At 39.2% G+C, this 10,775-nt stretch overlaps 1 protein-coding gene across 4 annotated transcripts in view; it reads right to left on the bottom strand.

Moving 5' to 3' along the window:
* The window catches only part of LOC140477269 (myelin basic protein-like), a 184,119-nt gene that overhangs the window by 159,565 nt on the left and 13,779 nt on the right, over positions 1–10,775 (bottom strand). The window contains exon 1 of one of the 4 annotated variants that reach the window (XM_072570865.1): positions 9,886–9,941. The exons of the other annotated variants lie outside the window; for them this stretch is intronic. The gene's annotated coding sequence lies outside the window, so the exon portion shown is untranslated. Of the gene's footprint in view, positions 1–9,885; positions 9,942–10,775 lie in introns of those variants that run through there. 4 annotated transcript variants of the gene reach the window in all.

The following is a 10,775-nucleotide window of genomic DNA, read 5'->3' as shown; positions in this document are numbered from 1 at the left end:
TTATATGCATTGCAGCCACAATGTGGAGTAGGGAAGTGAGGGATGTTGAAGCTGGTGGATGGGGTAGCAATCAAGCAGATTACTTCACCCTGAATTTTCAATTGGAGTGCTGGTCTATCACAATCCTGACGTGTGCCGTGTAGATAATAGACAGGAGTACCAAATTCCCAGCCTTAGCTAGCTCTATAACCACACTATTTATATCACAGGTCCAATTCAGTTTCCGGTTAATGATAAACTCAGGATATAATCAACAGCTGAGTGAATCGTGCTAGTCTTTCAGAAAATTTAGTGTACACACACACAAAAGGTGTGCACTCTTAAGGCCAAGGAAGAGAAGCATGTGCATAAAAATCCAAAAAACAAGCTCGATTGTCGTCAGCCCTGAGTTACTTAAGCTTCAATCTGCAATTTGAGAGGGAGTGGGTACAATCTGAAGTGACAATATTTCAGTTGAATAAAGGGAAATATGGAGCTATGAGGGAGCAACTGGCCAAAGTTCAATGGTTCAATACCTTAACAGGGAAGACCGTGGAGGAACAATGGCGGATATTTCTGTGTATAATGCAGAAGATGCAGGATCAGTTCATTCCTAAAAGGAAGAAAGATCCCAGGAGGAGACATGGGCGGCCGTGGCTGATGAGGGAAGTAAAGAAACATATAAGGTTAAAAGAGAAAAAGTATAACTTAGCGAAGATAAGCGGGAAAACGGAGGACTGGGAAGCTTTTAAAGAACAACAGAGGATTAGTAAGAAGGAAATACGCAGAGAAAAAATGAGGTACGAAGGTAAACTGGCCAAGAATATAAAGGAGGATAGTAAAAGCTTTTTTAGGTATGTCCAAGGCAAAAAAATGGTTAGGACAAAAATTGGGCCCTTGAAGACAGAAGCAGGGGAATATATTACTGGGAACGAAGAAATGGCAGAGGAATTAAATGGGTACTTCAGATCTGTGTTCACTGGGGAAGACACAAGCAATCTCCCTGAGGTAACAGTGGCTGAAGGACCTGAACTTAAGGGAATTTCTATTTGCCAGGATTTGGTGTTGGAGAGACTGTTAGGTCTGAAGGTTGATAAGTCTCCGGGACCTGATGGCCTGCATCCCAGGGTACTGAAAGAGGTGGCTCGGGAAATCGTGGATGCGCTGGTGATTATTTTCCAGAGTTCAATAGAATCGGGGTCGGTTCCTGAGGATTGGAGGGCGGCTAATGTTGTGCCACTTTTTAAGAAGGGTGGGTGGGAGAAAGCAGGAAATTATAGACCAGTTAGTCTGACCTCAGTGGTGGGAAAGATGCTGGAGTCTATTATAAAGGATGAAATTACAGCACATCTGGATAATAGTAACAGGATAGGACAGAGTCAGCATGGATTTATGAAGGGGAAATCATGCTTGACTAATCTTCTTGAATTTTTTGAGGATGTAACTCGGAAGATGGACGAGGGAGATCCAGTGGATGTAGTGTACCTGGACTTTCAGAAAGCTTTTGATAAAGTCCCACACAAGAGGTTAGTGAGTAAAATTAGGGCGCACGGGATTGGGGGCAAAGTACTAGATTGGATAGAGAATTGGTTGGCTAATAGGAAACAAAGGGTAGTGATTAACGGCTCCATTTCGGAATGGCAGGCAGTGACCAGTGGGGTACCGCAGGGATCCGTGCTGGGACCGCAGCTTTTTACAATATATGTAAATGATATAGAAGATGGTATCAGCAATAACATTAGCAAATTTGCTGATGACACAAAGCTAGGTGGTAGGGTGAAATGTGATGAGGATGTTAGGGGATTACAGGGTGACCTGGACAAGTTAGGTGAGTGGGCAGATGCATGGCAGATGCAGTTTAATGTGGATAAATGTCTGGTTATCCACTTTGGTGGCAAGAACAGGAAGGCAGATTACTACCTCAATGGTATCAAATTAGGTAAAGGGGCTGTTCAGAGAGATCTGGGTGTTCTTGTCCACCAGTCAATGAAGGCAAGCATGCAGGTACAGCAGGTCGTGAAGAAGGCTAATAGCATGCTGGCCTTCATAACAAGAGGGATTGAGTATAGAAGCAAAGAGGTGCTTCTGCAGCTGTACAGGGCCCTGGTGAGACCACACCTGGAGTACTGTGTACAGTTCTGGTCTCCAAATTTGAGGAAAGACATTCTAGCTATTGAGGGAGTGCAGCGTAGGTTCACGAGGTCAATTCCTGGAATGGCGGGATTGCCTTACACGGAAAGACTGAAGCGACTGGGCTTGTATACCCTTGAGTTTAGAAGACTGAGAGGGGATCTGATTGAAACGTATAGGATTATGAAAGGACTGGACACTCTGGCAGGAGGGAACATATTTCCGTTGATGGGGGAATGCCGAACCAGAGGACACAACTTAAAAATACGGAGTAGACCATTTAGGACAGAGATGAGGAGAAACTACTTCACCCAGAGAGTGGTGGCTGTGTGGAATGCTCTGCCCCAGAGGGCAGTGGAGGCCCAGTCTCTGGATTCATTTAAGAAAGAATTGGATAGAGCTCTTAAAGATAGTGGAGTCAAGGGGTATGGAGATAAGGCTGGAACAGGATACTGATTAGGAATGATCAGCCATGATCATATTGAATGGCGGTGCAGGCTCGAAGGGCAGAATGGCCTACTCCTGCATCTATTGTCTATTGTCTATTGTTTATGCTTTTCTTCTGATAATGATTCAAAAGATTTCTAGTTTGTGGTTAGTCAGAACATTAATCAAAGGATGACACAGCATGGAAGGATGTCAGTTAGCTCATTGTACTTGTGTAAGCCCTTATTCCCATAGCCTTTTGAGCAGTTTTCCAATTCACTTTATACAAGAGTGATTGCTCCTGCGTGTATATCAGATCATAAAACTTTCTTCATAAAATGGTTTCTATTCATCTCCCCTCTGCTCCTTAATGACAGGCTGTGCTCCATTAAGAGCAGTTTTTCCTTTTGTTTTAAGTTTCAATTCCCCTTCTTCAATTCAAAAAGTTTCTTTATTTAGCGTTATATTAAGAGCTCATTTCCTCCTAATTACCTCACAGAGACAAAGCTAAAATCATCTGGGATTTAAATGAGACATACGCAATTCTCTGTTGCACTTGGATCGAGAAGGTGCATGAGTTTCCCAATAACAGCACCCTGAAGAACAGAGATTGAAACTGTAAAAGATAAGTGCCTATCAAACTGAATGCTGCTTTACTCATTATCATAAGTACCCTGCATTTCAATTTGCATTTAGTAAGAAAAAAAGACTTGCATTTATGTAGCACTTTTCATGACTATCAGCTGTCTCAAATTTTTAATGAAGCACTTTTCTAAGTGTCACTATTGTAATTTCGGATAATTCGTTGCCTTAGGCAGTCTTGCATTGCAATAAAATGAAATGCATGTTCTTGTTTATAAACCATCAAACCATCAAGTAAATAGCAACATTTTTTCTAAAAAAAACCTTAAAATCAAATGACAAGGAGTGCCTAACTATCAATGTTGGGATGTAGCTATACAACTTACATTCATCAAGGCTGCTGCACTGCACCAGATGCCACTTATTTTTAGATTCACTTTGCTTCTAAATATGTTCACACTGAAATCAGGTGATAAATTGGCATCACATGAAGTTTATAGGCACAGAGCGATGGATCCAGATGTAGTGAGTGTGGGGTACAAAATACAAAATGAACAATGTGCAATAAGTGCCTTTGTAATACACTGACAACGGTGTGTGGGTGAGGAGCAGATTCTCACATCTCGCAAAGTCTGTCTGCAGTGCCATTGCAGGATAGGAGATGGGTCACAGTATATTAACAAGTCTCTGAATGCTAACATATTAAATCTACTGAACATAGCTAAAATATATAATTCTAAGTTAACAGATTGCCTTTGAGGTAAATGATAAAAACTGCCAGCAAATCATGCAGAAATCTGGCACAAAATTAAAGTGATCTTTTGTCAGGGAGGTTTAATAAGCAGACTAATGCAGGATAATCTCGATACAAAGAGATGCCAATACTAGAGGACAATCTGGAAAGGAGTTCTGGGAGTAAAAACTATAGCTGTTAAATAAATTATTCAATACTGAGAGAAATTAAGATAAATGTGATCACCTGCTGCACATTTGTTTTTATTTATAATTAAAGTTCTTTTAATTTTGATGAATACGATCATTTCTAGTTTAAAGTGCAACTATCTTTGTGAGGGAAGTGTGTCTCGGCCAGAAAAGCTGAAGCTTGACAACGCTGTGCCACAAGAAATGTAGCCCTCCCTGACATGAACGCTTATGCACTTAAAATTTGCAGCCAATTTGCAGATTGCCAAAAGTGAAGACACAATGCTCTAACAATAGCTTAACTAAATGCACTCATTTTTGACCTTCAAAATTTATGGTATTAAATACAAGCTGTGTCAAATGCCCTGCATCAATCTTCCAGCATTTCCTGTGGAAGTAACGCAGTGGTTAAAGTGAATTTGAGAGGTGCTAAATGGCAGGTCCTTCAATTTGTGATGCCATGTTACAGAGCTATTTACAGAAAGCACAGATGTTCTGAAGCAGTTAACAAAGATTTCAAATCATCACAGTGAGAGAGGGAGAACACGTGAGAGAAAGAAAGCGAGAGAGTAAGCGAGACAGCGAGCAATTGAAAAGATTTAGTTACCTGGATGACAAATGAAAGACAATCAAGGCAGCATTTTCAGACAACCAAGTACTTTGTTAAAGTGTACTATACAGAATGAATTAGAAGATAACAATGACATTGAAGAAATGCAGGATATTAACCATGAGTGACTTTAACCATCAATGTGGATTATGAAAGTCACATTTACAGAGGTAGCCACCAGAAATCAAATTCATGAAGTGTATTCAGAATAGTTTCTCCGAACAGTTTCTTTGAACAATGTTTTATGGATCTGACTAGGTTAATTTGGATCTGGTAATGTGTAATGAGACAGGTTTAATAAATGATTAAAGATTCCCAAGGAAACAGTAGCTATAATATGGCAGAAGTTTAGCATTCAATTTGGGGTGGAATCTTAGGTTGGAGTAAGATAAATAAGGGTAATTACAAAGAGATGAGGATAGCGCTACCTGGAGCAGACTGGAAAATATGTTTAGTAGCAATGACAGTTGAGGGACAGTGGCCAATACTGAAGAAGCAGTCCATAGCTCACAAATATATATCCTATTAACAACGAAGCATTCTAGAAAGGAATAAGCCAACAATGGTTAACAGGTGAAGATAAGGATAGCATCAAATTGAATTTTCTTTTCAATGTGGAAAATGATTTACGGTAAACAAGGCAGTTGGGAATGTGTTAATAACCAAAACAATGACCGCAAATAAATAAAGAAATAAAGAAAGAAAGAAAGAAAGAAAGATAGGGAAAATAAACTTTGACGTAAACTTGGAAGTAACATTAAGACTGACAAGAGCTTTTTAACATATATAAAAGGGAATAGAGAGGCCGTTTAGAGGTGGCAGCTGGAGAAATAATAATGGTGAACCCAGAAATGGCAGAGGAGTGGAATAATCGATGTTAGCAATGGAATTCCAAATACATTTAATAATCATGGGACATGGTGGGGTGGGGGGTTGCATGTGGGAAGAGGAAGGAAATACAATAACGATCACTGGAGAAAGGATACAAGGGAAACGAATGGAGCTGAAGACTAATAGGTCCCTTGGACCAGATGGCATATACCAGAGAGTATCAAAAGTACTGGTTGTAATCTTCCTATATTCTGGCAAAAAAAAGTGTGGAGAATTGGAAAACTGCCAATGTAACACCTTTATTCAAAATGGGGAGGAGGCAAAAAAAAAGGTAACTATAGGACATCTGTTATTGGGAAAAATATTACATTCTATATAAATGAAATACCTAATATGATTAAGCAAAGTCATCGTGGCTTCATGAAGGGGAAATCATACCTCTTAAATTTATGAAAATTCATTCAGGAGGTTATAAAAGTAGATAAATTTCATCCACTGCTTCCCCTTTTATTTGGATTTTCAGAAAGCATTTGATGAGATAACATTTTTTAGGCTACTTAACAAGGTAGAAGCCCATGGTGTTCAAGGAAGTACATTAGCACTAAGAGAGGATTGGCTAACTATTAGGAGATAGAGCTGGAATAAGGGGTCATTTTTAGGATGGCAATCTGTAATCAGTGGATGGGGATCAGCACTAGGTTATTTACAATATCTATTAGTGACTTGGATGAGGAAAGTGAATGGACCACACTTTGCAGATGTCAAATAAGTGGGGAGCAAGTGGTGAGGATGACAGATAGTCTGCAGAACGATCTAGACAGTTTAAGCAAGTGGGCAAAACGTTGCCAGATGGAATATCATGTGGGAAAATTTTATGTACTTTGGCAGGAGAAATTGAAGAGCTGAATACTATATAAATGGAAGAAGAGTGCAGAAAGCTACAGCAGAGTAGGATTTGGCAGCCCTGGTGCATAAACCATGAAAAGATGGCATACAATTTCAGTAGACAAATAGAGTGAAGTACCAAAATAGGAAAGTCTTGCTACAACTATATGAAGCACTAGTTAAATCACAGCTAGAATACTGTGAACAGCTTTGGGCCCCTTGTCTAAGGAAAGATATGACATGGAGGTGCCAGTGTTGGACTAGAGTGGACAAAGTCAGAAGTCACACGACACCAAGTTGTTGTCCAACAGGTTTCATAACACTACTCCTTCATCAGGTTACTTCACATGGTGTCGTGTGATTTCTGATTAAAGAAAGATATATTGGAATTGGGAGCAATCCAGAGTTTCACAGTACTCATTGGAGTAATGGAGGTGCAACTTTACTGAAACATACCAACATTCTTTCAGAACTTGACAGGAAATGCTGAATGGCTGTTCCCATTTGTGAAGGAGCCTAGAATCAAAAGACGTAATCATAGAGGAAGGGTCATTAATTTTGGACCGAGAGGAGTTAGAATTTCTTTTGAGAGTAATGAATCTGTGGAATTCTTCACCACAGGAGGATTGTTGAGACTGGGTCATTAAGTATATTCAAGGCTGAGACAGACTGATTTTTAATCAGTAGAGGAATCAGAGGTTATGGGGAAAAGACAGTAAAGTGGAGCTCAGTATAATCAGATCAGCCATCATCTCATTGTTAAAAATCACAACACCAGGTTATAGTCCAACAGGTTTATTTGGAAGCATTACAGTATCATACTGGATTGTTCAATAATGTCACTGTATGACACTGTAATCTTTTGCTATAAATTCTGTGTTTTATGATCTTATACTCCACAACCACTTGATGAAGGATCAACACTCCGAAAGCTAGTGCTTCCAAATAAACCTGTTGGACTATAACCGGTTGTGTAACTTTTAACTTTGTCCACCCCAGTCCAACACCAGCTCCTCCACATCATCTCATCGAGTAGAGGAGCAGACTCAAAGGAGGTAAACAGTCTGCTTCGGTTCCTTTATCTTATGGACTCAATTGCCATTATCTAAGAAACGTGCAGCCAATTTACACGCAGCTAGATCCCACGAATAATAACGTGAAGATGATCAGATAGTCTGCTTTTGCTGATGGTGGTTATGGGAAAACAAAAACAAGCCAGAAACCAGGGGCAGTTCTCATGTTCTTCTTTGACACAGAATCAGGAGATTCTCTTAATACCAGTGTCTCAATGTTAAAGACAACACCTCCAATAATGCAGCATTTCCTCAATACTGCAGCATTTCCTCAATACTGTACTTGTGTTAGCCTAAATCCGTATGTTCTGTTTTCTGGAGTCTTGAACCTCAACCTTTTGACTCGAAGGTTGAGACAATACCAACTGAGCCACAGATAACAAGATTTTTTTTTAAAAAAGAAAAGAGACCAAAATATGATTCACCACTGAAAGCATGATTTTCTTGTTGTTAAAAAAACTCATGAGCAAACTCTAGCTCATATAATTAAGTTACTTCTAACCACAAAATTTATAGGTTTCTGACATTTCCCCTTATTCTTCTAAATATAGTCCTGACCAATCCAGTCCTTTCTTCATAAGTCAATTCTATAGCCTCCCCCTTACCAACACCTGGGAATTTGTGGCAAACTCAAGAAACGTGTCCACTGATGAGTCAAGCAACAGCTGGGCATAATTCTGCTCATCGAATCAGAGCTCATGGATGGATGGACGGACGGACGGACGGACAGACAATGTCTCAGACGCTACCATCACCTTCCTCAGGTATGTCCAGCAAGAGACACCCAACTGAGGTAGTGACACTGTACTGTCTAAGACAGTACAATTGGGAGGGAGAGGCTCCAGGAGTTCTCAACATTGATTCTGGACCCAATTAAATTACAGGGTAATTAGGTCAAACATGAACAAGGCAATCCCGTACTGATTTAGTATTCACTGCCCCACCTGACCCTCTCCTGGTTAATCAGTTCCTCTCCTAACAGGCATATTGCCCAAATTGCTACAGGTCATTCTGATGTAACACTCAATAGGTGAGCGTGAATTGGCTATAACACAATTGACAAATTGTGAATGTTGTTTGGATAACGCAAACTTTCTATTGAACCAGTATAGCGATAAGCAATAAATTTCAATCACAAACAAAAATATTGTTAGGTGCAAATATTTTGCAAGAGAAATAAAAAAAAAAGTTTGGCAAGCAAGATTGGCCAAATATCAATCAATTGCACAACCTTGTTTGTGCTAGTGTTCCTGTGACCATTACAAAATAATAGAACATTTAGTACCAAACTGCAGTTAAGGAGTGTACAATTGTGAAGTATAATGGACTGGTACAATTTGAGTCATCTTAGTTAATAACTTCAACAGAAAATATGAAAAGTGGATGATACGTAGATATCAAAACAGTTTACAGAGTTACAGAACCTGAAATTTAAAGCATGATAGAAATAGGAAGCTTTGAATTTATCACTATGACTTTGCAAAAAGTCAGAATTATGTTGCAAAGTTTTCCCCTTTATAAAAGGGCCATCAAAAAATTCTGAAAAATTAATAGCATTCAACACCCAAAACAATTAATAAAAATGAAAAGGAAGTGATGGACATACATCCGGATGTGTAAGATATTAGGGGCAAGTTGAATTCAAATCTAAATATTCACCAGATAAATTGAGACCCTGCTGTGTATTGGTTTTAGTTCAGATTTCAATTCCATTTGGGAACCACCTCCTCCATTTAAAATCATAATGTTCAACAGGAGAGCAGGTTTTTCCACTTGCATTAGTCTCCTAGGACCTGCCATTTGACCATGCAGGCTGTCTAGATGCAGATCACAGAGGCAGAGTCACAACAGACACACTGTTAGTACAAGTATGTTGCTCCTTTTAAAAAAACACACAAATCTGCCATTTACAAAAGGAGAGTAGAGTAGTTTCCATTGTATACAATGTTCTAGGTTAATAATTCAGTAAATTTTATGTACTCATTCATTGGATAGGTATAGCACTTGCAAGGCCAACTCCTGTCATAGAAATATACAGCACAGAAAAGTCTGTACCACCCAAAACATATGACTGATACAAAGTCCTACTTTCCTGCACTAGACCCATTGCTTTAAATTATGACTCTTGAGAATATTCTGGAGAGTAGTATTTCAATTATGCTGCAAGCTAGAAGAGAATAAGGTGCAAGATACAGTTGAAGCAAATACTAAAGATGCATTTAAGAGGAAGCTAGATAAGCATCTGAAGTAGAATTGACAGGAGGAGATGTCTTTGCTCCTTGAAATCAAAACGGCTTGAATGGAGCATAAACATCAGCACAGACTGGTTAGGCTGAATAGTCTTTGTCTGTGTCTCTATCCCAACTTTACCTGATGAATACAATCTATCAATTATGTTTATACTTAATTTCAATTCAAATTCAACAGAAGCAAACATTAGAAAGATACCTTTTGGGTTATATTCCTGGTATGGCAGCCTAGCCCAGAGGGAGCACAATCCTTTGTGCATCTTTTTTAAATTGATACAAATAGTGTCCAATCTATAATAACGCATGAGGATGATGGACAAAGAACAGCACCAGAAAGATCGGTAATCCATCCGACACTGGACAGTGTCTGCAGCTTATAGCATCAGTAAGATCCACTTCAGTAACATGCAAAGCTTCTTCAGCAATATCAACAAGACATGCAATCTCTACCACTTTACACAAATGGTAGAAAATGGGTAAGCACACCACAAATGTGCACGTCACACACATACCACAATTTGTAAAATACAATTTGGCATCCTCTTCATGGTCTCTGAATCAAAGTTATGAAACTCCTCCCCAGCAGCACTATAGGAGAATCTTCATCACATGAACTGCAGTAATTCAAAGTCAGCTCACCACTACCTTATCAATATAGCTCATGTTTTATATCACCTTGACATTTCATTTTAAAAGATACTGATGTTATAGAGAGAAGGGATTTAGCAAAATCCCACACCGATTGGCAATGGAAATCACTAATTATGCATTGTATTAGTCAAATTTTACTCAAGTGTACATTAAAAACTACGGTAATCCACGAGTAGGCTCAGCCATGACCACGCATGAAATGAATACTCAGGGTGCTTACAAAGGCTTCAAATAAAACTCCTTTTGTCAATATTTACCATGGACTGTTGTGTATGCGATATCAATTGTTAACTCGCGACCTTTGTAACCAAGTGTTCAGTTCAGCGGGAAACGCAAGATTCTAACAAAGGGTTGTCAACCCAAATAAATTTGCCTGGCTCCTCCTTTCTCCTTCAATTAGATAAACTATCTTGCTGATTGTACTCAATGTTTCAGTGT

Source organism: Chiloscyllium punctatum, chromosome 5, assembly GCF_047496795.1.
Source record: "Chiloscyllium punctatum isolate Juve2018m chromosome 5, sChiPun1.3, whole genome shotgun sequence".
Classification (NCBI taxonomy): Eukaryota; Metazoa; Chordata; class Chondrichthyes; order Orectolobiformes; family Hemiscylliidae; genus Chiloscyllium; species Chiloscyllium punctatum.
Note: the sequence above shows the minus strand (reverse complement) of the source record. Positions and strands in the feature narration are given on the sequence as shown.